We start from the raw sequence: 24872 nt of genomic DNA on the forward strand, positions 1-24872 counted from the left end.
AGTGTGTTTGTCATAAGCAATTACCTTTATCCTCCTGCAAAAGCCTTTTTACTCTGCAATCACCTCTTGCTGGACAGCCTGCGCTGGAGCAGCCAGCATGAAAAGGAAGCTGAGTAAGGCAGGGCCTAGGGTCTCACCAGGGTGGCCGAGTGGTTAAGGCGTTGGACTTAAGATCCAATGGACAGTTGTCCGCATGGGTTCGAGCCCCATCCCTGGTATGGGTTTTCAGCGGGTGTGTAGGAACTTGCAGATGCTTTTGTAAAGCATTTTCCTCTGCCCTCCTCACCCTCCCAGTGCCCTTCCTTAACAGTCCCAATTCACGTCTCAGCTGTGGGGTCTGCTGCTACTCTGCACTTAGCATGGATGCTTCCCAAAGCAATGCAGTGCCACCTACGCAGAGCCCCTGCTTAGAGAAATACACCTCCTATGTCTTTTCCCACTGAAGGGAGCAGGAGGAAGTACTTGCTTCCTGGGGAACATGGGCCTGCCACTGGAATTTGTTAACCCGCCTCTTGCGGATTTCTCCCCTTTCTTTGATTTACACCTGCAGGCTCTCCCTTGCCATCGGAGCAGGATCTGCTGATGCAGGCCCGGCAGGATCAAATGTGCAAAGGCTTGTCCCCAGGCCTCGGGAAAAAATTGAGCAGAGATTCCCGCCTCCGCCTCCTCTTGCCTTCCGAACGGGCTTCCAAACGGGCAATGCCCTGACGGGTCCCCCACGCCCCATCCTGCCCATGCCCACACCCCTGTATATGAGGGTGACCCATGTCCCTCACCCTCCATGCTCGAACGGAAGACACGTGTGTCCTGAGGGGAGCGCCAGACAGGCATTTCTCCGGCCAGGCAGACCCCTGCAGCACCCGTTAGGCTCCAAAGCCTGTACATTCCCAAGATGCCACTGGTCACTATGCAAATCAGACAGCCCTGGCCACACCCTCTCCGCCGCTGGGCTCTGCTGCTTTCGGTACGTGCAGCTCAGCTTTTTCTTACCCTGAACCAGACTTCCGTTTCAGCAAAAAGGTGGGTTGCAGTGGGTCCGGGATGCCATTTGGAGACAAAACCTGCGGCCCTGTCAAAGATGACTTCCTGCCGCACACCATGTGGTCAGAAGCCTACGAAAAGAAGCGCACCTCGGAATACAGAATCTCACTTCCTCAAGAGCCTTGCACAAGAGATTTTCCTCCCGCCGAGGAAAGCAACTCAAAGGGAACCTTGCGAAAATCAAATTAGGAGCCAGATTGCGGGATGCTAGGCAAACTGTTTGTCAGAAAAGCAAATTCATTTTGAGAAGCCCTGACCTGCGGGAAGGAAAAGCATTCAAGGGCAGAAGAAGGACTGTTCCCTGACCGGGAATCGAACCCGGGCCGCGGCGGTGAGAGCGCCGAATCCTAACCACTAGACCACCAGGGAACCCACGGCCATACAGCAAAAGTTCCTACACTGCTCTCCTAGTGACAAAGCTCATGGGGGCTGAAAGCATATTTTATTCTACAGCGAATATGAATCAGAACTTGAAAAAACACTCATGATTCCACCAGACTGTTTGTCACTTCCAAGCACAGGCCATCCCCTCCCCCGTGCTACTGAACCGACGAATTCCTGTACAATCGGGATCCCCGGGAAATCACAAGAGGGACACCTAGTGGCCGCTGATAGCTCAAAGACAGCTGGTACACCTTCTCACACCTACCTCGTTATTCAGCTTGCTGGAAGAAAACATTGCGAATGACCGATTCAAGAGTGCAAGGGAGAAGAGTGCTCCAAAGTAGATGTATACATCGCAGCCGGGTTTTCCAGCAATTTACCTTTCTGATGAGCTGGTACTGCACTTTACACCCACATAGAGCACCTGACTGGGTGGGGGACTGCGTGCGCATGAAGGTGGCTGAGGGCAATGGGAGCAAAGCAACCTGGGACACAGGGGACCCAGCCCCTTTCCTCTGCTTTCGTCTATAGGTCGGGGTGCCTTTTTAAGGACCTTCGATTAAAAAAAGCTGAGCTGCGTGGACAAATTACGCACGTCTACGTCTTAGAGGGATCTTCCCTGACCGGGAATCGAACCCGGGCCGCGGCGGTGAAAGCGCCGAATCCTAGCCACTAGACCACCAGGGAGGAGATGCTCTTGTGAGTAGGGGTGGGCGGAATTTGCGGAATTAACCTTCGCAAATTATCGCGAGAATGTTTAAAATTATCGCAAACAAGCAGAAATATCGCGAAGATGCGGAAGTTTTTTTCCGGCATGTTCGCGAGATTTTCTGCATGGTTGCGGGTCGCCAACTTACCCATGTGGTTGCTTGCGGGCGCGGCCATCTTGTTTTGAGTTGTTCTCGCGGTGCATGATCGCGAGAAGAAAGACGTGATCGCGCGACGCATGACGTCACTGCGGGCGCGAACTGTCGCGAGACAGCGCAAATGGCTAAAAACAATACAACATCTCATGGAGAACGCGACCGGATCAAGAAAACTTGTCGGCGAACGCAGGGATTCAGGTAAGGCGATCGCGCGCGCGCGAGAATGTATCATTTTACAGCGCGAGCAAGAAACAAATTATCGCCAAGCTGCGGAAACCGGAATTTTTGACATTTTCGCGCTCTCCGCGGAACGCAAAAATTTCAAATTATCGCAATTTCCGCGAACGGAACGAAATTTTTGCCCAGGCCTACTTGTGAGCCTGCCTTGCTCACTTCCTTATTGTGACTAAGCTAACTCCACTGTATAGATTGCCCATAAAGTACGAGTGGGGAAAAGTTAGGTGTCACACAGTGTGTTTGTCATAAGCAATTACCTTTATCCTCCTGCAAAAGCCTTTTTACTCTGCAATCACCTCTTGCTGGACAGCCTGCGCTGGAGCAGCCAGCATGAAAAGGGAGCTGAGTAAGGCAGGGCCTAGGGTCTCACCAGGGTGGCCGAGTGGTTAAGGCGTTGGACTTAAGATCCAATGGACAGTTGTCCGCATGGGTTCGAGCCCCATCCCTGGTATGGGTTTTCAGCGGGTGTGTAGGAACTTGCAGATGCTTTTTTAAAGCATTTTCCTCTGCCCTCCTCACCCTCCCAGTGCCCTTCCTTAACAGTCCCAATTCACGTCTCAGCTGTGGGGTCTGCTGCTACTCTGCACTTAGCATGGATGCTTCCCAAAGCAATGCAGTGCCACCTACGCAGAGCCCCTGCTTAGAGAAATATACCTCCTATGTCTTTTCCCACTGAAGGGAGCAGGAGGAAGTACTTGCTTCCTGGGGAACATGGGCCTGCCACAGGAATTTGTTAACCCGCCTCTTGCGGATTTCTCCCCTTTCTTTGATTTACACCTGCAGGCTCTCCCTTGCCATCGGAGCAGGATCTGCTGATGCAGGCCCGGCTGGATCAAATGTGCAAAGGCTTGTCCCCAGGCCTCGGGAAAAAATTGAGCAGAGATTCCCGCCTCCGCCTCCTCTTGCCTTCCGAACGGGCTTCCAAACGGGCAATGCCCTGACGGGTCCCCCACGCCCCATCCTGCCCATGCCCACACCCCTGTATATGAGGGTGACCCATGTCCCTCACCCTCCATGCTCGAACGGAAGACACGTGTGTCCTGAGGGGAGCGCCAGACAGGCATTTCTCCGGCCAGGCAGACCCCTGCAGCACCCGTTAAGCTCCAAAGCCTGTACATTCCCAAGATGCCACTGGTCACTATGCAAATCAGACAGCCCTGGCCACACCCTCTCCACCGCTGGGCTCTTCTGCTTTCGGTACGTGCAGCTCAGCTTTTTCTTACCCTGAACCAGACTTCCGTTTCAGCAAAAAGGTGGGTTGCAGTGGGTCCGGGATGCCATTTGGAGACAAAGCCTGCGGCCCTGTCAAAGATGACTTCCTGCCGCACACCATGTGGTCAGAAGCCTACGAAAAGAAGCGCACCTCGGAATACAGAATCTCACTTCCTCAAGAGCCTTGCACAAGAGATTTTCCTCCCGCCGAGGAAAGCAACTCAAAGGGAACCTTGCGAAAATCAAATTAGGAGCCAGATTGCGGGATGCTAGGCAAACTGTTTGTCAGAAAAGCAAATTCATTTTGAGAAGCCCTGACCTGCGGGAAGGAAAAGCATTCAAGGGCAGAAGAAGGACTGTTCCCTGACCGGGAATCGAACCCGGGCCGCGGCGGTGAGAGCGCCGAATCCTAACCACTAGACCACCAGGGAACCCACAGCCATACAGCAAAAGTTCCTACACTGCTCTCCTAGTGACAAAGCTCATGGGGGCTGAAAGCATATTTTATTCTACAGCGAATATGAATCAGAACTTGAAAAAACACTCATGATTCCACCAGACTGTTTGTCACTTCCAAGCACAGGCCATCCCCTCCCCCGTGCTACTGAACCGACGAATTCCTGTACAATCGGGATCCCCGGGAAATCACAAGAGGGACACCTAGTGGCCGCTGATAGCTCAAAGACAGCTGGTACACCTTCTCACACCTACCTCGTTATTCAGCTTGCTGGAAGAATACATTGCGAATGACCGATTCAAGAGTGCAAGGGAGAAGAGTGCTCCAAAGTAGATGTATACATCGCAGCCGGGTTTTCCAGCAATTTACCTTTCTGATGAGCTGGTACTGCACTTTACGCCCACATAGAGCACCTGACTGGGTGGGGGACTGCGTGCGCATGAAGGTGGCTGAGGGCAATGGGAGCAAAGCAACCTGGGACACAGGGGACCCAGCCCCTTTCCTCTGCTTTCGTCTATAGGTCGGGGTGCCTTTTTAAGGACCTTCGATTAAAAAAAGCTGAGCTGCGTGGACAAATTACGCACGTCTACGTCTTAGAGGGATCTTCCCTGACCGGGAATCGAACCCGGGCCGCGGCGGTGAAAGCGCCGAATCCTAGCCACTAGACCACCAGGGAGGAGATGCTCTTGTGAGCCTGCCTTGCTCACTTCCTTATTGTGACTAAGCTAACTCCACTGTATAGATTGCCCATAAAGTACGAGTGGGGAAAAGTTAGGTGTCACACAGTGTGTTTGTCATAAGCAATTACCTTTATCCTCCTGCAAAAGCCTTTTTACTCTGCAATCACCTCTTGCTGGACAGCCTGCGCTGGAGCAGCCAGCATGAAAAGGAAGCTGAGTAAGGCAGGGCCTAGGGTCTCACCAGGGTGGCCGAGTGGTTAAGGCGTTGGACTTAAGATCCAATGGACAGTTGTCCGCATGGGTTCGAGCCCCATCCCTGGTATGGGTTTTCAGCGGGTGTGTAGGAACTTGCAGATGCTTTTGTAAAGCATTTTCCTCTGCCCTCCTCACCCTCCCAGTGCCCTTCCTTAACAGTCCCAATTCACGTCTCAGCTGTGGGGTCTGCTGCTACTCTGCACTTAGCATGGATGCTTCCCAAAGCAATGCAGTGCCACCTACGCAGAGCCCCTGCTTAGAGAAATACACCTCCTATGTCTTTTCCCACTGAAGGGAGCAGGAGGAAGTACTTGCTTCCTGGGGAACATGGGCCTGCCACTGGAATTTGTTAACCCGCCTCTTGCGGATTTCTCCCCTTTCTTTGATTTACACCTGCAGGCTCTCCCTTGCCATCGGAGCAGGATCTGCTGATGCAGGCCCGGCAGGATCAAATGTGCAAAGGCTTGTCCCCAGGCCTCGGGAAAAAATTGAGCAGAGATTCCCGCCTCCGCCTCCTCTTGCCTTCCGAACGGGCTTCCAAACGGACAATGCCCTGACGGGTCCCCCACGCCCCATCCTGCCCATGCCCACACCCCTGTATATGAGGGTGACCCATGTCCCTCACCCTCCATGCTCGAACGGAAGACACGTGTGTCCTGAGGGGAGCGCCAGACAGGCATTTCTCCGGCCAGGCAGACCCCTGCAGCACCCGTTAGGCTCCAAAGCCTGTACATTCCCAAGATGCCACTGGTCACTATGCAAATCAGACAGCCCTGGCCACACCCTCTCCGCCGCTGGGCTCTGCTGCTTTCGGTACGTGCAGCTCAGCTTTTTCTTACCCTGAACCAGACTTCCGTTTCAGCAAAAAGGTGGGTTGCAGTGGGTCCGGGATGCCATTTGGAGACAAAGCCTGCGGCCCTGTCAAAGATGACTTCCTGCCGCACACCATGTGGTCAGAAGCCTACGAAAAGAAGCGCACCTCGGAATACAGAATCTCACTTCCTCAAGAGCCTTGCACAAGAGATTTTCCTCCCGCCGAGGAAAGCAACTCAAAGGGAACCTTGCGAAAATCAAATTAGGAGCCAGATTGCGGGATGCTAGGCAAACTGTTTGTCAGAAAAGCAAATTCATTTTGAGAAGCCCTGACCTGCGGGAAGGAAAAGCATTCAAGGGCAGAAGAAGGACTGTTCCCTGACCGGGAATCGAACCCGGGCCGCGGCGGTGAGAGCGCCGAATCCTAACCACTAGACCACCAGGGAACCCACAGCCATACAGCAAAAGTTCCTACACTGCTCTCCTAGTGACAAAGCTCATGGGGGCTGAAAGCATATTTTATTCTACAGCGAATATGAATCAGAACTTGAAAAAACACTCATGATTCCACCAGACTGTTTGTCACTTCCAAGCACAGGCCATCCCCTCCCCCGTGCTACTGAACCGACGAATTCCTGTACAATCGGGATCCCCGGGAAATCACAAGAGGGACACCTAGTGGCCGCTGATAGCTCAAAGACAGCTGGTACACCTTCTCACACCTACCTCGTTATTCAGCTTGCTGGAAGAATACATTGCGAATGACCGATTCAAGAGTGCAAGGGAGAAGAGTGCTCCAAAGTAGATGTATACATCGCAGCCGGGTTTTCCAGCAATTTACCTTTCTGATGAGCTGGTACTGCACTTTACGCCCACATAGAGCACCTGACTGGGTGGGGGACTGCGTGCGCATGAAGGTGGCTGAGGGCAATGGGAGCAAAGCAACCTGGGACACAGGGGACCCAGCCCCTTTCCTCTGCTTTCGTCTATAGGTCGGGGTGCCTTTTTAAGGACCTTCGATTAAAAAAAGCTGAGCTGCGTGGACAAATTACGCACGTCTACGTCTTAGAGGGATCTTCCCTGACCGGGAATCGAACCCGGGCCGCGGCGGTGAAAGCGCCGAATCCTAGCCACTAGACCACCAGGGAGGAGATGCTCTTGTGAGCCTGCCTTGCTCACTTCCTTATTGTGACTAAGCTAACTCCACTGTATAGATTGCCCATAAAGTACGAGTGGGGAAAAGTTAGGTGTCACACAGTGTGTTTGTCATAAGCAATTACCTTTATCCTCCTGCAAAAGCCTTTTTACTCTGCAATCACCTCTTGCTGGACAGCCTGCGCTGGAGCAGCCAGCATGAAAAGGAAGCTGAGTAAGGCAGGGCCTAGGGTCTCACCAGGGTGGCCGAGTGGTTAAGGCGTTGGACTTAAGATCCAATGGACAGTTGTCCGCATGGGTTCGAGCCCCATCCCTGGTATGGGTTTTCAGCGGGTGTGTAGGAACTTGCAGATGCTTTTGTAAAGCATTTTCCTCTGCCCTCCTCACCCTCCCAGTGCCCTTCCTTAACAGTCCCAATTCACGTCTCAGCTGTGGGGTCTGCTGCTACTCTGCACTTAGCATGGATGCTTCCCAAAGCAATGCAGTGCCACCTACGCAGAGCCCCTGCTTAGAGAAATACACCTCCTATGTCTTTTCCCACTGAAGGGAGCAGGAGGAAGTACTTGCTTCCTGGGGAACATGGGCCTGCCACTGGAATTTGTTAACCCGCCTCTTGCGGATTTCTCCCCTTTCTTTGATTTACACCTGCAGGCTCTCCCTTGCCATCGGAGCAGGATCTGCTGATGCAGGCCCGGCAGGATCAAATGTGCAAAGGCTTGTCCCCAGGCCTCGGGAAAAAATTGAGCAGAGATTCCCGCCTCCGCCTCCTCTTGCCTTCCGAACGGGCTTCCAAACGGACAATGCCCTGACGGGTCCCCCACGCCCCATCCTGCCCATGCCCACACCCCTGTATATGAGGGTGACCCATGTCCCTCACCCTCCATGCTCGAACGGAAGACACGTGTGTCCTGAGGGGAGCGCCAGACAGGCATTTCTCCGGCCAGGCAGACCCCTGCAGCACCCGTTAGGCTCCAAAGCCTGTACATTCCCAAGATGCCACTGGTCACTATGCAAATCAGACAGCCCTGGCCACACCCTCTCCGCCGCTGGGCTCTGCTGCTTTCGGTACGTGCAGCTCAGCTTTTTCTTACCCTGAACCAGACTTCCGTTTCAGCAAAAAGGTGGGTTGCAGTGGGTCCGGGATGCCATTTGGAGACAAAGCCTGCGGCCCTGTCAAAGATGACTTCCTGCCGCACACCATGTGGTCAGAAGCCTACGAAAAGAAGCGCACCTCGGAATACAGAATCTCACTTCCTCAAGAGCCTTGCACAAGAGATTTTCCTCCCGCCGAGGAAAGCAACTCAAAGGGAACCTTGCGAAAATCAAATTAGGAGCCAGATTGCGGGATGCTAGGCAAACTGTTTGTCAGAAAAGCAAATTCATTTTGAGAAGCCCTGACCTGCGGGAAGGAAAAGCATTCAAGGGCAGAAGAAGGACTGTTCCCTGACCGGGAATCGAACCCGGGCCGCGGCGGTGAGAGCGCCGAATCCTAACCACTAGACCACCAGGGAACCCACAGCCATACAGCAAAAGTTCCTACACTGCTCTCCTAGTGACAAAGCTCATGGGGGCTGAAAGCATATTTTATTCTACAGCGAATATGAATCAGAACTTGAAAAAACACTCATGATTCCACCAGACTGTTTGTCACTTCCAAGCACAGGCCATCCCCTCCCCCGTGCTACTGAACCGACGAATTCCTGTACAATCGGGATCCCCGGGAAATCACAAGAGGGACACCTAGTGGCCGCTGATAGCTCAAAGACAGCTGGTACACCTTCTCACACCTACCTCGTTATTCAGCTTGCTGGAAGAATACATTGCGAATGACCGATTCAAGAGTGCAAGGGAGAAGAGTGCTCCAAAGTAGATGTATACATCGCAGCCGGGTTTTCCAGCAATTTACCTTTCTGATGAGCTGGTACTGCACTTTACGCCCACATAGAGCACCTGACTGGGTGGGGGACTGCGTGCGCATGAAGGTGGCTGAGGGCAATGGGAGCAAAGCAACCTGGGACACAGGGGACCCAGCCCCTTTCCTCTGCTTTCGTCTATAGGTCGGGGTGCCTTTTTAAGGACCTTCGATTAAAAAAAGCTGAGCTGCGTGGACAAATTACGCACGTCTACATCTTAGAGGGATCTTCCCTGACCGGGAATCGAACCCGGGCCGTGGCGGTGAAAGCGCCGAATCCTAGCCACTAGACCACCAGGGAGGAGATGCTCTTGTGAGCCTGCCTTGCTCACTTCCTTATTGTGACTAAGCTAACTCCACTCTATAGATTGCCCATAAAGTACGAGTGGGGAAAAGTTAGGTGTCACACAGTGTGTTTGTCATAAGCAATTACCTTTATCCTCCTGCAAAAGCCTTTTTACTCTGCAATCACCTCTTGCTGGACAGCCTGCGCTGGAGCAGCCAGCATGAAAAGGGAGCTGAGTAAGGCAGGGCCTAGGGTCTCACCAGGGTGGCCGAGTGGTTAAGGCGTTGGACTTAAGATCCAATGGACAGTTGTCCGCATGGGTTCGAGCCCCATCCCTGGTATGGGTTTTCAGCGGGTGTGTAGGAACTTGCAGATGTTTTTTTAAAGCATTTTCCTCTGCCCTCCTCACCCTCCCAGTGCCCTTCCTTAACAGTCCCAATTCACGTCTCAGCTGTGGGGTCTGCTGCTACTCTGCACTTAGCATGGATGCTTCCCAAAGCAATGCAGTGCCACCTACGCAGAGCCCCTGCTTAGAGAAATACACCTCCTATGTCTTTTCCCACTGAAGGGAGCAGGAGGAAGTACTTGCTTCCTGGGGAACATGGGCCTGCCACTGGAATTTGTTAACCCGCCTCTTGCGGATTTCTCCCCTTTCTTTGATTTACACCTGCAGGCTCTCCCTTGCCATCGGAGCAGGATCTGCTGATGCAGGCCCGGCTGGATCAAATGTGCAAAGGCTTGTCCCCAGGCCTCGGGAAAAAATTGAGCAGAGATTCCCGCCTCCGCCTCCGCCTCCTCTTGCCTTCCGAACGGGCTTCCAAAGGGGCAATGCCCTGACGGGTCCCCCACGCCCCATCCTGCCCATGCCCACACCCCTGTATATGAGGGTGACCCATGTCCCTCACCCTCCATGCTCGAACGGAAGACACGTGTGTCCTGAGGGGAGCGCCAGACAGGCATTTCTCCGGCCAGGCAGACCCCTGCAGCACCCGTTAGGCTCCAAAGCCTGTACATTCCCAAGATGCCACTGGTCACTATGCAAATCAGACAGCCCTGGCCACACCCTCTCCGCCGCTGGGCTCTGCTGCTTTCGGTACGTGCAGCTCAGCTTTTTCTTACCCTGAACCAGACTTCCGTTTCAGCAAAAAGGTGGGTTGCAGTGGGTCCGGGATGCCATTTGGAGACAAAGCCTGCGGCCCTGTCAAAGATGACTTCCTGCCGCACACCATGTGGTCAGAAGCCTACGAAAAGAAGCGCACCTCGGAATACAGAATCTCACTTCCTCAAGAGCCTTGCACAAGAGATTTTCCTCCCGCCGAGGAAAGCAACTCAAAGGGAACCTTGCGAAAATCAAATTAGGAGCCAGATTGCGGGATGCTAGGCAAACTGTTTGTCAGAAAAGCAAATTCATTTTGAGAAGCCCTGACCTGCGGGAAGGAAAAGCATTCAAGGGCAGAAGAAGGACTGTTCCCTGACCGGGAATCGAACCCGGGCCGCGGCGGTGAGAGCGCCGAATCCTAACCACTAGACCACCAGGGAACCCACAGCCATACAGCAAAAGTTCCTACACTGCTCTCCTAGTGACAAAGCTCATGGGGGCTGAAAGCATATTTTATTCTACAGCGAATATGAATCAGAACTTGAAAAAACACTCATGATTCCACCAGACTGTTTGTCACTTCCAAGCACAGGCCATCCCCTCCCCCGTGCTACTGAACCGACGAATTCCTGTACAATCGGGATCCCCGGGAAATCACAAGAGGGACACCTAGTGGCCGCTGATAGCTCAAAGACAGCTGGTACACCTTCTCACACCTACCTCGTTATTCAGCTTGCTGGAAGAATACATTGCGAATGACCGATTCAAGAGTGCAAGGGAGAAGAGTGCTCCAAAGTAGATGTATACATCGCAGCCGGGTTTTCCAGCAATTTACCTTTCTGATGAGCTGGTACTGCACTTTACGCCCACATAGAGCACCTGACTGGGTGGGGGACTGCGTGCGCATGAAGGTGGCTGAGGGCAATGGGAGCAAAGCAACCTGGGACACAGGGGACCCAGCCCCTTTCCTCTGCTTTCGTCTATAGGTCGGGGTGCCTTTTTAAGGACCTTCGATTAAAAAAAGCTGAGCTGCGTGGACAAATTACGCACGTCTACATCTTAGAGGGATCTTCCCTGACCGGGAATCGAACCCGGGCCGCGGCGGTGAAAGCGCCGAATCCTAGCCACTAGACCACCAGGGAGGAGATGCTCTTGTGAGCCTGCCTTGCTCACTTCCTTATTGTGACTAAGCTAACTCCACCGTATAGATTGCCCATAAAGTACGAGTGGGGAAAAGTTAGGTGTCACACAGTGTGTTTGTCATAAGCAATTACCTTTATCCTCCTGCAAAAGCCTTTTTACTCTGCAATCACCTCTTGCTGGACAGCCTGCGCTGGAGCAGCCAGCATGAAAAGGGAGCTGAGTAAGGCAGGGCCTAGGGTCTCACCAGGGTGGCCGAGTGGTTAAGGCGTTGGACTTAAGATCCAATGGACAGTTGTCCGCATGGGTTCGAGCCCCATCCCTGGTATGGGTTTTCAGCGGGTGTGTAGGAACTTGCAGATGCTTTTTTAAAGCATTTTCCTCTGCCCTCCTCACCCTCCCAGTGCCCTTCCTTAACAGTTCCAATTCACGTCTCAGCTGTGGGGTCTGCTGCTACTCTGCACTTAGCATGGATGCTTCCCAAAGCAATGCAGTGCCACCTACGCAGAGCCCCTGCTTAGAGAAATACACCTCCTATGTCTTTTCCCACTGAAGGGAGCAGGAGGAAGTACTTGCTTCCTGGGGAACATGGGCCTGCCACTGGAATTTGTTAACCCGCCTCTTGCGGATTTCTCCCCTTTCTTTGATTTACACCTGCAGGCTCTCCCTTGCCATCGGAGCAGGATCTGCTGATGCAGGCCCGGCAGGATCAAATGTGCAAAGGCTTGTCCCCAGGCCTCGGGAAAAAATTGAGCAGAGATTCCCGCCTCCGCCTCCTCTTGCCTTCCAAACGGGCAATGCCCTGACGGGTCCCCCACGCCCCATCCTGCCCATGCCCACACCCCTGTATATGAGGGTGACCCATGTCCCTCACCCTCCATGCTCGAACGGAAGACACGTGTGTCCTGAGGGGAGCGCCAGACAGGCATTTCTCCGGCCAGGCAGACCCCTGCAGCACCCGTTAGGCTCCAAAGCCTGTACATTCCCAAGATGCCACTGGTCACTATGCAAATCAGACAGCCCTGGCCACACCCTCTCCGCCGCTGGGCTCTGCTGCTTTCGGTACGTGCAGCTCAGCTTTTTCTTACCCTGAACCAGACTTCCGTTTCAGCAAAAAGGTGGGTTGCAGTGGGTCCGGGATGCCATTTGGAGACAAAGCCTGCGGCCCTGTCAAAGATGACTTCCTGCCGCACACCATGTGGTCAGAAGCCTACGAAAAGAAGCGCACCTCGGAATACAGAATCTCACTTCCTCAAGAGCCTTGCACAAGAGATTTTCCTCCCGCCGAGGAAAGCAACTCAAAGGGAACCTTGCGAAAATCAAATTAGGAGCCAGATTGCGGGATGCTAGGCAAACTGTTTGTCAGAAAAGCAAATTCATTTTGAGAAGCCCTGACCTGCGGGAAGGAAAAGCATTCAAGGGCAGAAGAAGGACTGTTCCCTGACCGGGAATCGAACCCGGGCCGCGGCAGTGAGAGCGCCGAATCCTAACCACTAGACCACCAGGGAACCCACAGCCATACAGCAAAAGTTCCTACACTGCTCTCCTAGTGACAAAGCTCATGGGGGCTGAAAGCATATTTTATTCTACAGCGAATATGAATCAGAACTTGAAAAAACACTCATGATTCCACCAGACTGTTTGTCACTTCCAAGCACAGGCCATCCCCTCCCCCGTGCTACTGAACCGACGAATTCCTGTACAATCGGGATCCCCGGGAAATCACAAGAGGGACACCTAGTGGCCGCTGATAGCTCAAAGACAGCTGGTACACCTTCTCACACCTACCTCGTTATTCAGCTTGCTGGAAGAATACATTGCGAATGACCGATTCAAGAGTGCAAGGGAGAAGAGTGCTCCAAAGTAGATGTATACATCGCAGCCGGGTTTTCCAGCAATTTACCTTTCTGATGAGCTGGTACTGCACTTTACGCCCACATAGAGCACCTGACTGGGTGGGGGACTGCGTGCGCATGAAGGTGGCTGAGGGCAATGGGAGCAAAGCAACCTGGGACACAGGGGACCCAGCCCCTTTCCTCTGCTTTCGTCTATAGGTCGGGGTGCCTTTTTAAGGACCTTCGATTAAAAAAAGCTGAGCTGCGTGGACAAATTACGCACGTCTACGTCTTAGAGGGATCTTCCCTGACCGGGAATCGAACCCGGGCCGCGGCGGTGAAAGCGCCGAATCCTAGCCACTAGACCACCAGGGAGGAGATGCTCTTGTGAGCCTGCCTTGCTCACTTCCTTATTGTGACTAAGCTAACTCCACTGTATAGATTGCCCATAAAGTACGAGTGGGGAAAAGTTAGGTGTCACACAGTGTGTTTGTCATAAGCAATTACCTTTATCCTCCTGCAAAAGCCTTTTTACTCTGCAATCACCTCTTGCTGGACAGCCTGCGCTGGAGCAGCCAGCATGAAAAGGAAGCTGAGTAAGGCAGGGCCTAGGGTCTCACCAGGGTGGCCGAGTGGTTAAGGCGTTGGACTTAAGATCCAATGGACAGTTGTCCGCATGGGTTCGAGCCCCATCCCTGGTATGGGTTTTCAGCGGGTGTGTAGGAACTTGCAGATGCTTTTGTAAAGCATTTTCCTCTGCCCTCCTCACCCTCCCAGTGCCCTTCCTTAACAGTCCCAATTCACGTCTCAGCTGTGGGGTCTGCTGCTACTCTGCACTTAGCATGGATGCTTCCCAAAGCAATGCAGTGCCACCTACGCAGAGCCCCTGCTTAGAGAAATACACCTCCTATGTCTTTTCCCACTGAAGGGAGCAGGAGGAAGTACTTGCTTCCTGGGGAACATGGGCCTGCCACTGGAATTTGTTAACCCGCCTCTTGCGGATTTCTCCCCTTTCTTTGATTTACACCTGCAGGCTCTCCCTTGCCATCGGAGCAGGATCTGCTGATGCAGGCCCGGCAGGATCAAATGTGCAAAGGCTTGTCCCCAGGCCTCGGGAAAAAATTGAGCAGAGATTCCCGCCTCCGCCTCCTCTTGCCTTCCGAACGGGCTTCCAAACGGACAATGCCCTGACGGGTCCCCCACGCCCCATCCTGCCCATGCCCACACCCCTGTATATGAGGGTGACCCATGTCCCTCACCCTCCATGCTCGAACGGAAGACACGTGTGTCCTGAGGGGAGCGCCAGACAGGCATTTCTCCGGCCAGGCAGACCCCTGCAGCACCCGTTAGGCTCCAAAGCCTGTACATTCCCAAGATGCCACTGGTCACTATGCAAATCAGACAGCCCTGGCCACACCCTCTCCGCCGCTGGGCTCTGCTGCTTTCGGTACGTGCAGCTCAGCTTTTTCTTACCCTGAACCAGACTTCCGTTTCAGCAAAAAGGTGGGTTGCAGTGGGTCCGGGATGCCATTTGGAGACAAAGCCTGCGGCCCTGTCAAAGATGACTTCCTGCCGCACACCATGTGGTCAGAAGCCTACGAAAAGAAGCGCACCTCGGAATACAGAATCTCACTTCCTCAAGAGCCTTGCACAAGAGATTTTCCTCCCGCCGAGGAAAGCAACTCAAAGGGAACCTTGCGAAAATCAAATTAGGAGCCAGATTGCGGGATGCTAGGCAAACTGTTTGTCAGAAAAGCAAATTCATTTTGAGAAGCCCTGACCTGCGGGAAGGAAAAGCATTCAAGGGCAGAAGAAGGACTGTTCCCTGACCGGGAATCAAACCCGGGCCGCAGCGGTGAGAGCGCCGAATCCTAACCACTAGACCACCAGGGAACCCACAGCCATACAGCAAAAGTTCCTACACTGCTCTCCTAGTGACAAAGCTCATGGGGGCTGAAAGCATATTTTATTCTACAGCGAATATGAATCAGAACTTGAAAAAACACTCATGATTCCACCAGACTGTTTGTCACTTCCAAGCACAGGCCATCCCCTCCCCCGTGCTACTGAACCGACGAATTCCTGTACAATCGGGATCCCCGGGAAATCACAAGAGGGACACCTAGTGGCCGCTGATAGCTCAAAGACAGCTGGTACACCTTCTCACACCTACCTCGTTATTCAGCTTGCTGGAAGAATACATTGCGAATGACCGATTCAAGAGTGCAAGGGAGAAGAGTGCTCCAAAGTAGATGTATACATCGCAGCCGGGTTTTCCAGCAATTTACCTTTCTGATGAGCTGGTACTGCACTTTACGCCCACATAGAGCACCTGACTGGGTGGGGGACTGCGTGCGCATGAAGGTGGCTGAGGGCAATGGGAGCAAAGCAACCTGGGACACAGGGGACCCAGCCCCTTTCCTCTGCTTTCGTCTCTAGGTCGGGGTGCCTTTTTAAGGACCTTCGATTAAAAAAAGCTGAGCTGCGTGGACAAATTACGCACGTCTACATCTTAGAGGGATCTTCCCTGACCGGGAATCGAACCCGGGCCACGGCGGTGAAAGCGCCGAATCCTAGCCACTAGACCACCAGGGAGGAGATGCTCTTGTGAGCCTGCCTTGCTCACTTCCTTATTGTGACTAAGCTAACTCCACTGTATAGATTGCCCATAAAGTACGAGTGGGGAAAAGTTAGGTGTCACACAGTGTGTTTGTCATAAGCAATTACCTTTATCCTCCTGCAAAAGCCTTTTTACTCTGCAATCACCTCTTGCTGGACAGCCTGCGCTGGAGCAGCCAGCATGAAAAGGGAGCTGAGTAAGGCAGGGCCTAGGGTCTCACCAGGGTGGCCGAGTGGTTAAGGCGTTGGACTTAAGATCCAATGGACAGTTGTCCGCATGGGTTCGAGCCCCATCCCTGGTATGGGTTTTCAGCGGGTGTGTAGGAACTTGCAGATGCTTTTTTAAAGCATTTTCCTCTGCCCTCCTCACCCTCCCAGTGCCCTTCCTTAACAGTCCCAATTCACGTCTCAGCTGTGGGGTCTGCTGCTACTCTGCACTTAGCATGGATGCTTCCCAAAGCAATGCAGTGCCACCTACGCAGAGCCCCTGCTTAGAGAAATACACCTCCTATGTCTTTTCCCACTGAAGGGAGCAGGAGGAAGTACTTGCTTCCTGGGGAACATGGGCCTGCCACTGGAATTTGTTAACCCGCCTCTTGCGGATTTCTCCCCTTTCTTTGATTTACACCTGCAGGCTCTCCCTTGCCATCGGAGCAGGATCTGCTGATGCAGGCCCGGCTGGATCAAATGTGCAAAGGCTTGTCCCCAGGCCTCGGGAAAAAATTGAGCAGAGATTCCCGCCTCCGCCTCCTCTTGCCTTCCGAACGGGCTTCCAAACGGGCAATGCCCTGACGGGTCCCCCACGCCCCATCCTGCCCATGCCCACACCCCTGTATATGAGGGTGACCCATGTCCCTCACCCTCCATGCTCGAACGGAAGACACGTGTGTCCTGAGGGGAGCGCCAGACAGGCATTTCTCCGGCCAGGCAGACCCCTGCAGCACCCGTTAAGCTCCAAAGCCTGTACATTCCCAAGATGCCACTGGTCACTATGCAAATCAGACAGCCCTGGCCACACCCTCTCCACCGCTGGGCTCTGCTGCTTTCGGTACGTGCAGCTCAGCTTTTTCTTACCCTGAACCAGACTTCCGTTTCAGCAAAAAGGTGGGTTGCAGTGGGTCCGGGATGCCATTTGGAGACAAAGCCTGCGGCCCTGTCAAAGATGACTTCCTGCCGCACACCATGTGGTCAGAAGCTTACGAAAAGAAGCGCACCTCGGAATACAGAATCTCACTTCCTCAAGAGCCTTGCACAAGAGATTTTCCTCCCGCCGAGGAAAGCAACTCAAAGGGAACCTTGCGAAAATCAAATTAGGAGCCAGATTGCGGGATGCTAGACAAACTGTTTGTCAGAAAAGCAAATTCATTTTGAGAAGCCCTGACCTGCGGGAAGGAAAAGCATTCAAGGGCAGAAGAAGGACTGTTCCCTGACCGGGAATCGAACCCGGGCCGCGGCGGTGAGAGCGCCGAATCCTAACCACTAGACCACCAGGGAACCCACAGCCATACAGCAAAAGTTCCTACACTGCTCTCCTAGTGACAAAGCTCATGGGGGCTGAAAGCATATTTTATTCTACAGCGAATATGAATCAGAACTTGAAAAAACACTCATGATTCCACCAGACTGTTTGTCACTTCCAAGCACAGGCCATCCCCTCCCCCGTGCTACTGAACCGACGAATTCCTGTACAATCGGGATCCCCGGGAAATCACAAGAGGGACAACTAGTGGCCGCTGATAGCTCAAAGACAGCTGGTACACCTTCTCACACCTACCTCGTTATTCAGCTTGCTGGAAGAATACATTGCGAATGACCGATTTAAGAGTGCAAGGGAGAAGAGTGCTCCAAAGTAGATGTATACATCGTAGCCGGGTTTTCCAGCAATTTACCTTTCTGATGAGCTGGTACTGCACTTTACGCCCACATAGAGCACCTGACTGGGTGGGGGACTGCGTGCGCATGAAGGTGGCTGAGGGCAATGGGAGCAAAGCAACCTGGGACACAGGGGACCCAGCCCCTTTCCTCTGCTTTCGTCTATAGGTCGGGGTGCCTTTTTAAGGACCTTCGATTAAAAAAAGCTGAGCTGCGTGGACAAATTACGCACGTCTACGTCTTAGAGGGATCTTCCCTGACCGGGAATCGAACCCGGGCCGCGGCGGTGAAAGCGCCGAATCCTAGCCACTAGACCACCAGGGAGGAGATGCTCTTGTGAGCCTGCCTTGCTCACTTCCTTATTGTGACTAAGCTAACTCCACTGTATAGATTGCCCATAAAGTACGAGTGGGGAAAAGTTAGGTGTCACACAGTGTGTTTGTCATAAGCAATTACCTTTATCCTCCTGCAAAAGCCTTTTTACTCTGCAATCACCTCTTGCTGGACAGCCTGCGCTGGAGCAGCCAGCATGAAAAGGGAGCTGAGTAAGGCAGGGCCTAGGGTCTCACCAGGGTGGCCGAGTTGTTAAGGCGTTGGACTTAAGATCCAATGGACAGTTGTCCGCATGGGTTCGAGCCCCATCCCTGGTATGGGTTTTCAGCGGGTGTGTAGGAACTTGCAAATGCTTTTGTAAAGCATTTTCCTCTGCCCTCCTCACCCTCCCAGTGCCCTTCCTTAACAGTCCCAATTCACGTCTCAGCTGTGGGGTCTGCTGCTACTCTGCACTTAGCATGGATGCTTCCCAAAGCAATGCAGTGCCACCTACGCAGAGCCCCTGCTTAGAGAAATACACCTCCTATGTCTTTTCCCACTGAAGGGAGCAGGAGGAAGTACTTGCTTCCTGGGGAACATGGGCCTGCCACTGGAATTTGTTAACCCGCCTCTTGCGGATTTCTCCCCTTTCTTTGATTTACACCTGCAGGCTCTCCCTTGCCATCGGAGCAGGATCTGCTGATGCAGGCCCGGCTGGATCAAATGTGCAAAGGCTTGTCCCCAGGCCTCGGGAAAAAATTGAGCAGAGATTCCCGCCTCCGCCTCCTCTTGCCTTCCGAACGGGCTTCCAAACGGGCAATGCCCTGACGGGTCCCCCACGCCCCATCCTGCCCATGCCCACACCCCTGTATATGAGGGTGACCCATGTCCCTCACCCTCCATGCTCGAACGGAAGACACGTGTGTCCTGAGGGGAGCGCCAGACAGGCATTTCTCCGGCCAGGCAGACCCCTGCAGCACCCGTTAGGCTCCAAAGCCTGTACATTCCCAAGATGCCACTGGTCACTATGCAAATCAGACAGCCCTGGCCACACCCTCTCCGCCGCTGGGCTCTGCTGCTTTCGGTACGTGCAGCTCAGCTTTTTCTTACCCTGAACCAGACTTCCGTTTCAGCAAAAAGGTGGGTTGCAGTGGGTCCGGGATGCCATTTGGAGACAAAGCCTGCGGCCCTGTCAAAGATGACTTCCTGCCGCACACCATGTGGTCAGAAGCTTACGAAAAGAAGCGCACCTCGGAATACAGAATCTCACTTCCTCAAGAGCCTTGCACAAGAGATTTTCCTCCCGCCGAGGAAAGCAACTCAAAGGGAACCTTGCGAAAATCAAATTAGGAGCCAGATTGCGGGATGCTAGGCAAACTGTTTGTCAGAAAAGCAAATTCATTTTGAGAAGCCCTGACCTGCGGGAAGGAAAAGCATTCAAGGGCAGAAGAAGGACTGTTCCCTGACTGGGAATCGAACCCGGGCCGCGGCAGTGAGAGCGCCGAATCCTAACCACTAGACCACCAGGGAACCCACAGCCATACAGCAAAAGTTCCTACACTGCTCTCCTAGTGACAAAGCTCATGGGGGCTGAAAGCATATTTTATTCTACAGCGAATATGAATCAGAACTTGAAAAAACACTCATGATTCCACCAGACTGTTTGTCACTTCCAAGCACAGGCCATCCCCTCCCCCGTGCTACTGAACCGACGAATTCCTGTACAATCGGGATCCCCGGGAAATCACAAGAGGGACACCTAGTGGCCGCTGATAGCTCAAAGACAGCTGGTACACCTTCTCACACCTACCTCGTTATTCAGCTTGCTGGAAGAATACATTGCGAATGACCGATTTAAGAGTGCAAGGGAGAAGAGTGCTCCAAAGTAGATGTATACATCGTAGCCGGGTTTTCCAGCAATTTACCTTTCTGATGAGCTGGTACTGCACTTTACGCCCACATAGAGCACCTGACTGGGTGGGGGACTGCGTGCGCATGAAGGTGGCTGAGGGCAATGGGAGCAAAGCAACCTGGGACACAGGGGACCCAGCCCCTTTCCTCTGCTTTCGTCTATAGGTCGGGGTGCCTTTTTAAGGACCTTCGATTAAAAAAAGCTGAGCTGCGTGGACAAATTACGCACGTCTACGTCTTAGAGGGATCTTCCCTGACCGGGAATCGAACCCGGGCCGCGGCGGTGAAAGCGCCGAATCCTAGCCACTAGACCACCAGGGAGGAGATGCTCTTGTGAGCCTGCCTTGCTCACTTCCTTATTGTGACTAAGCTAACTCCACTGTATAGATTGCCCATAAAGTACGAGTGGGGAAAAGTTAGGTGTCACACAGTGTGTTTGTCATAAGCAATTACCTTTATCCTCCTGCAAAAGCCTTTTTACTCTGCAATCACCTCTTGCTGGACAGCCTGCGCTGGAGCAGCCAGCATGAAAAGGGAGCTGAGTAAGGCAGGGCCTAGGGTCTCACCAGGGTGGCCGAGTTGTTAAGGCGTTGGACTTAAGATCCAATGGACAGTTGTCCGCATGGGTTCGAGCCCCATCCCTGGTATGGGTTTTCAGCGGGTGTGTAGGAACTTGCAAATGCTTTTGTAAAGCATTTTCCTCTGCCCTCCTCACCCTCCCAGTGCCCTTCCTTAACAGTCCCAATTCACGTCTCAGCTGTGGGGTCTGCTGCTACTCTGCACTTAGCATGGATGCTTCCCAAAGCAATGCAGTGCCACCTACGCAGAGCCCCTGCTTAGAGAAATACACCTCCTATGTCTTTTCCCACTGAAGGGAGCAGGAGGAAGTACTTGCTTCCTGGGGAACATGGGCCTGCCACTGGAATTTGTTAACCCGCCTCTTGTGGATTTCTCCCCTTTCTTTGATTTACACCTGCAGGCTCTCCCTTGCCATCGGAGCAGGATCTGCTGATGCAGGCCCGGCTGGATCAAATGTGCAAAGGCTTGTCCCCAGGCCTCGGGAAAAAATTGAGCAGAGATTCCCGCCTCCGCCTCCTCTTGCCTTCCGAACGGGCTTCCAAACGGGCAATGCCCTGACGGGTCCCCCACACCCCATCCTGCCCATGCCCACACCCCTGTATATGAGGGTGACCCATGTCCCTCACCCTCCATGCTCGAACGGAAGACACGTGTGTCCTGAGGGGAGCGCCAGACAGGCATTTCTCCGGCCAGGCAGACCCCTGCAGCACCCGTTAGGCTCCAAAGCCTGTACATTCCCAAGATGCCACTGGCCACTATGCAAATCAGACAGCCCTGGCCACACCCTCTCCGCCGCTGGGCTCTGCTGCTTTCGGTACGTGCAGCTCAGCTTTTTCTTACCCTGAACCAGACTTCCGTTTCAGCAAAAAGCTGGGTTGCAGTGGGTCCGGGATGCCATTTGGAGACAAAGCCTGCGGCCCTGTCAAAGATGACTTCCTGCCGCACACCATGTGGTCAGAATCCTACGAAAAGAAGCGCACCTCGGAATACAGAATCTCACTTCCTCAAGAGCCTTGCACAAGAGATTTTCCTCCCGCCGAGGAAAGCAACTCAAAGGGAACCTTGCGAAAATCAGATTAGGAGCCAGATTGCGGGATGCTAGGCAAACTGTTTGTCAGAAAAGCAAATTCATTTTGAGAAGCCCTGACCTGCGGGAAGGAAAAGCATTCAAGGGCAGAAGAAGGACTGTTCCCTGACCGGGAATCGAACCCGGGCCGCGGCGGTGAGAGCGCCGAATCCTAACCACTAGACCACCAGGGAACCCACAGCCATACAGCAAAAGTTCCTACACTGCTCTCCTAGTGACAAAGCTCAGGGGGCTGAAAGCATATTTTATTCTACAGCGAATATGAATCAGAACTTGAAAAAACACTCATGATTCCACCAGACTGTTTGTCACTTCCAAGCACAGGCCATCCCCTCCCCCGTGCTACTGAACCGACGAATTCCTGTACAATCGGGATCCCCGGGAAATCACAAGAGGGACACCTAGTGGCCGCTGATAGCTCAAAGACAGCTGGTACACCTTCTCACACCTACCTCGTTATTCAGCTTGCTGGAAGAATACATTGCGAATGACCGATTCAAGAGTGCAAGGGAGAAGAGTGCTCCAAAGTAGATGTATACATCGCAGCCGGGTTTTCCAGCAATTTACCTTTCTGATGAGCTGGTACTGCACTTTACGCCCACATAGAGCACCTGACTGGGTGGGGGACTGCGTGCGCATGAAGGTGGCTGAGGGCAATGGGAGCAAAGCAACCTGGGACACAGGGGACCCAGCCCCTTTCCTCTGCTTTCGTCTATAGGTCGGGGTGCCTTTTTAAGGACCTTCGATTAAAAAAAGCTGAGCTGCGTGGACAAATTACGCACATCTACGTCTTAGAGGGATCTTCCCTGACCGGGAATCGAACCCGGGCCGCGGCGGTGAAAGCGCCGAATCCTAGCCACTAGACCACCAGGGAGGAGATGCTCTTGTGAGCCTGCCTTGCTCACTTCCTTATTGTGACTAAGCTAACTCCACTGTATAGATTGCCCATAAAGTACGAGTGGGGAAAAGTTAGGTGTCACACAGTGTGTTTGTCATAAGCAATTACCTTTATCCTCCTGCAAAAGCCTTTTTACTCTGCAATCACCTCTTGCTGGACAGCCTGCGCTGGAGCAGCCAGCATGAAAAGGGAGCTGAGTAAGGCAGGGCCTAGGGTCTCACCAGGGTGGCCGAGTGGTTAAGGCGTTGGACTTAAGATCCAATGGACAGTTGTCCGCATGGGTTCGAGCCCCATCCCTGGTATGGGTTTTCAGCGGGTGTGTAGGAACTTGCAGATGCTTTTTTAAAGCATTTTCCTCTGCCCTCCTCACCCTCCCAGTGCCCTTCCTTAACAGTCCCAATTCACGTCTCAGCTGTGGGGTCTGCTGCTACTCTGCACTTAGCATGGATGCTTCCCAAAGCAATGCAGTGCCACCTACGCAGAGCCCCTGCTTAGAGAAATACACCTCCTATGTCTTTTCCCACTGAAGGGAGCAGGAGGAAGTACTTGCTTCCTGGGGAACATGGGCCTGCCACTGGAATTTGTTAACCCGCCTCTTGCGGATTTCTCCCCTTTCTTTGATTTACACCTGCAGGCTCTCCCTTGCCATCGGAGCAGGATCTGCTGATGCAGGCCCGGCTGGATCAAATGTGCAAAGGCTTGTCCCCAGGCCTCGGGAAAAAATTGAGCAGAGATTCCCGCGTCCGCCTCCTCTTGCCTTCCGAACGGGCTTCCAAACGGGCAATGCCCTGACGGGTCCCCCACGCCCCATCCTGCCCATGCCCACACCCCTGTATATGAGGGTGACCCATGTCCCTCACCCTCCATGCTCGAACGGAAGACACGTGTGTCCTGAGGGGAGCGCCAGACAGGCATTTCTCCGGCCAGGCAGACCCCTGCAGCACCCGTTAGGCTCCAAAGCCTGTACATTCCCAAGATGCCACTGGTCACTATGCAAATCAGACAGCCCTGGCCACACCCTCTCCGCCGCTGGGCTCTGCTGCTTTCGGTACGTGCAGCTCAGCTTTTTCTTACCCTGAACCAGACTTCCGTTTCAGCAAAAAGGTGGGTTGCAGTGGGTCCGGGATGCCATTTGGAGACAAAGCCTGCGGCCCTGTCAAAGATGACTTCCTGCCGCACACCATGTGGTCAGAAGCCTACGAAAAGAAGCGCACCTCGGAACACAGAATCTCACTTCCTCAAGAGCCTTGCACAAGAGATTTTCCTCCCGCCGAGGAAAGCAACTCAAAGGGAACCTTGCGAAAATCAAATTAGGAGCCAGATTGCGGGATGCTAGGCAAACTGTTTGTCAGAAAAGCAAATTCATTTTGAGAAGCCCTGACCTGCGGGAAGGAAAAGCATTCAAGGGCAGAAGAAGGACTGTTCCCTGACCGGGAATCGAACCCGGGCCACGGCGGTGAGAGCGCCGAATCCTAACCACTAGACCACCAGGGAACCCACAGCCATACAGCAAAAGTTCCTACACTGCTCTCCTAGTGACAAAGCTCATGGGGGCTGAAAGCATATTTTATTCTACAGCGAATATGAATCAGAACTTGAAAAAACACTCATGATTCCACCAGACTGTTTGTCACTTCCAAGCACAGGCCATCCCCTCCCCCGTGCTACTGAACCGACGAATTCCTGTACAATCGGGATCCCCGGGAAATCACAAGAGGGACACCTAGTGGCCGCTGATAGCTCAAAGACAGCTGGTACACCTTCTCACACCTACCTCGTTATTCAGCTTGCTGGAAGAATACATTGCGAATGACCGATTCAAGAGTGCAAGGGAGAAGAGTGCTCCAAAGTAGATGTATACATCGCAGCCGGGTTTTCCAGCAATTTACCTTTCTGATGAGCTGGTACTGCACTTTACGCCCACATAGAGCACCTGACTGGGTGGGGGACTGCGTGCGCATGAAGGTGGCTGAGGGCAATGGGAGCAAAGCAACCTGGGACACAGGGGACCCAGCCCCTTTCCTCTGCTTTCGTCTATAGGTCGGGGTGCCTTTTTAAGGACCTTCGATTAAAAAAAGCTGAGCTGCGTGGACAAATTACGCACGTCTACGTCTTAGAGGGATCTTCCCTGACCGGGAATCGAACCCGGGCCGCGGCGGTGAAAGCGCCGAATCCTAGCCACTAGACCACCAGGGAGGAGATGCTCTTGTGAGCCTGCCTTG

General features: G+C 53.3%; 18 non-coding genes across 18 annotated transcripts; all 18 read right to left on the minus strand.

The window, feature by feature from the left end:
- Positions 1-1338: 1338 nt before the first annotated feature.
- TRNAE-CUC (transfer RNA glutamic acid (anticodon CUC)) lies at positions 1339-1410 on the minus strand. Its single transcript has one exon. It is a non-coding gene; the product is annotated as a tRNA-Glu (tRNA).
- A 630-nt stretch (positions 1411-2040) lies between these two features.
- On the minus strand, positions 2041-2112 carry TRNAE-UUC (transfer RNA glutamic acid (anticodon UUC)). The gene has a single exon. It is a non-coding gene; the product is annotated as a tRNA-Glu (tRNA).
- A 1987-nt stretch (positions 2113-4099) lies between these two features.
- TRNAE-CUC (transfer RNA glutamic acid (anticodon CUC)) lies at positions 4100-4171 on the minus strand. Its single transcript has one exon. It is a non-coding gene; the product is annotated as a tRNA-Glu (tRNA).
- A 630-nt stretch (positions 4172-4801) lies between these two features.
- TRNAE-UUC (transfer RNA glutamic acid (anticodon UUC)) lies at positions 4802-4873 on the minus strand. The gene has a single exon. It is a non-coding gene; the product is annotated as a tRNA-Glu (tRNA).
- Positions 4874-6319: 1446 nt separating this feature from the next.
- On the minus strand, positions 6320-6391 carry TRNAE-CUC (transfer RNA glutamic acid (anticodon CUC)). The gene has a single exon. It is a non-coding gene; the product is annotated as a tRNA-Glu (tRNA).
- Positions 6392-7021: 630 nt separating this feature from the next.
- On the minus strand, positions 7022-7093 carry TRNAE-UUC (transfer RNA glutamic acid (anticodon UUC)). Its single transcript has one exon. It is a non-coding gene; the product is annotated as a tRNA-Glu (tRNA).
- Positions 7094-8539: 1446 nt separating this feature from the next.
- TRNAE-CUC (transfer RNA glutamic acid (anticodon CUC)) lies at positions 8540-8611 on the minus strand. Its single transcript has one exon. It is a non-coding gene; the product is annotated as a tRNA-Glu (tRNA).
- A 2154-nt stretch (positions 8612-10765) lies between these two features.
- TRNAE-CUC (transfer RNA glutamic acid (anticodon CUC)) lies at positions 10766-10837 on the minus strand. The gene has a single exon. It is a non-coding gene; the product is annotated as a tRNA-Glu (tRNA).
- Positions 10838-11467: 630 nt separating this feature from the next.
- TRNAE-UUC (transfer RNA glutamic acid (anticodon UUC)) lies at positions 11468-11539 on the minus strand. The gene has a single exon. It is a non-coding gene; the product is annotated as a tRNA-Glu (tRNA).
- A 2136-nt stretch (positions 11540-13675) lies between these two features.
- Positions 13676-13747, minus strand: TRNAE-UUC (transfer RNA glutamic acid (anticodon UUC)). Its single transcript has one exon. It is a non-coding gene; the product is annotated as a tRNA-Glu (tRNA).
- A 2148-nt stretch (positions 13748-15895) lies between these two features.
- Positions 15896-15967, minus strand: TRNAE-UUC (transfer RNA glutamic acid (anticodon UUC)). Its single transcript has one exon. It is a non-coding gene; the product is annotated as a tRNA-Glu (tRNA).
- Positions 15968-17413: 1446 nt separating this feature from the next.
- Positions 17414-17485, minus strand: TRNAE-CUC (transfer RNA glutamic acid (anticodon CUC)). Its single transcript has one exon. It is a non-coding gene; the product is annotated as a tRNA-Glu (tRNA).
- A 630-nt stretch (positions 17486-18115) lies between these two features.
- TRNAE-UUC (transfer RNA glutamic acid (anticodon UUC)) lies at positions 18116-18187 on the minus strand. The gene has a single exon. It is a non-coding gene; the product is annotated as a tRNA-Glu (tRNA).
- Positions 18188-20335: 2148 nt separating this feature from the next.
- On the minus strand, positions 20336-20407 carry TRNAE-UUC (transfer RNA glutamic acid (anticodon UUC)). Its single transcript has one exon. It is a non-coding gene; the product is annotated as a tRNA-Glu (tRNA).
- A 1446-nt stretch (positions 20408-21853) lies between these two features.
- TRNAE-CUC (transfer RNA glutamic acid (anticodon CUC)) lies at positions 21854-21925 on the minus strand. The gene has a single exon. It is a non-coding gene; the product is annotated as a tRNA-Glu (tRNA).
- Positions 21926-22554: 629 nt separating this feature from the next.
- Positions 22555-22626, minus strand: TRNAE-UUC (transfer RNA glutamic acid (anticodon UUC)). The gene has a single exon. It is a non-coding gene; the product is annotated as a tRNA-Glu (tRNA).
- A 1446-nt stretch (positions 22627-24072) lies between these two features.
- TRNAE-CUC (transfer RNA glutamic acid (anticodon CUC)) lies at positions 24073-24144 on the minus strand. The gene has a single exon. It is a non-coding gene; the product is annotated as a tRNA-Glu (tRNA).
- Positions 24145-24774: 630 nt separating this feature from the next.
- On the minus strand, positions 24775-24846 carry TRNAE-UUC (transfer RNA glutamic acid (anticodon UUC)). Its single transcript has one exon. It is a non-coding gene; the product is annotated as a tRNA-Glu (tRNA).
- Positions 24847-24872: the final 26 nt, after the last annotated feature.

This window comes from Triturus cristatus, chromosome 5_2 (genome assembly GCF_964204655.1).
Source record: "Triturus cristatus chromosome 5_2, aTriCri1.1, whole genome shotgun sequence".
NCBI lineage: Eukaryota > Metazoa > Chordata > Amphibia > Caudata > Salamandridae > Triturus > Triturus cristatus.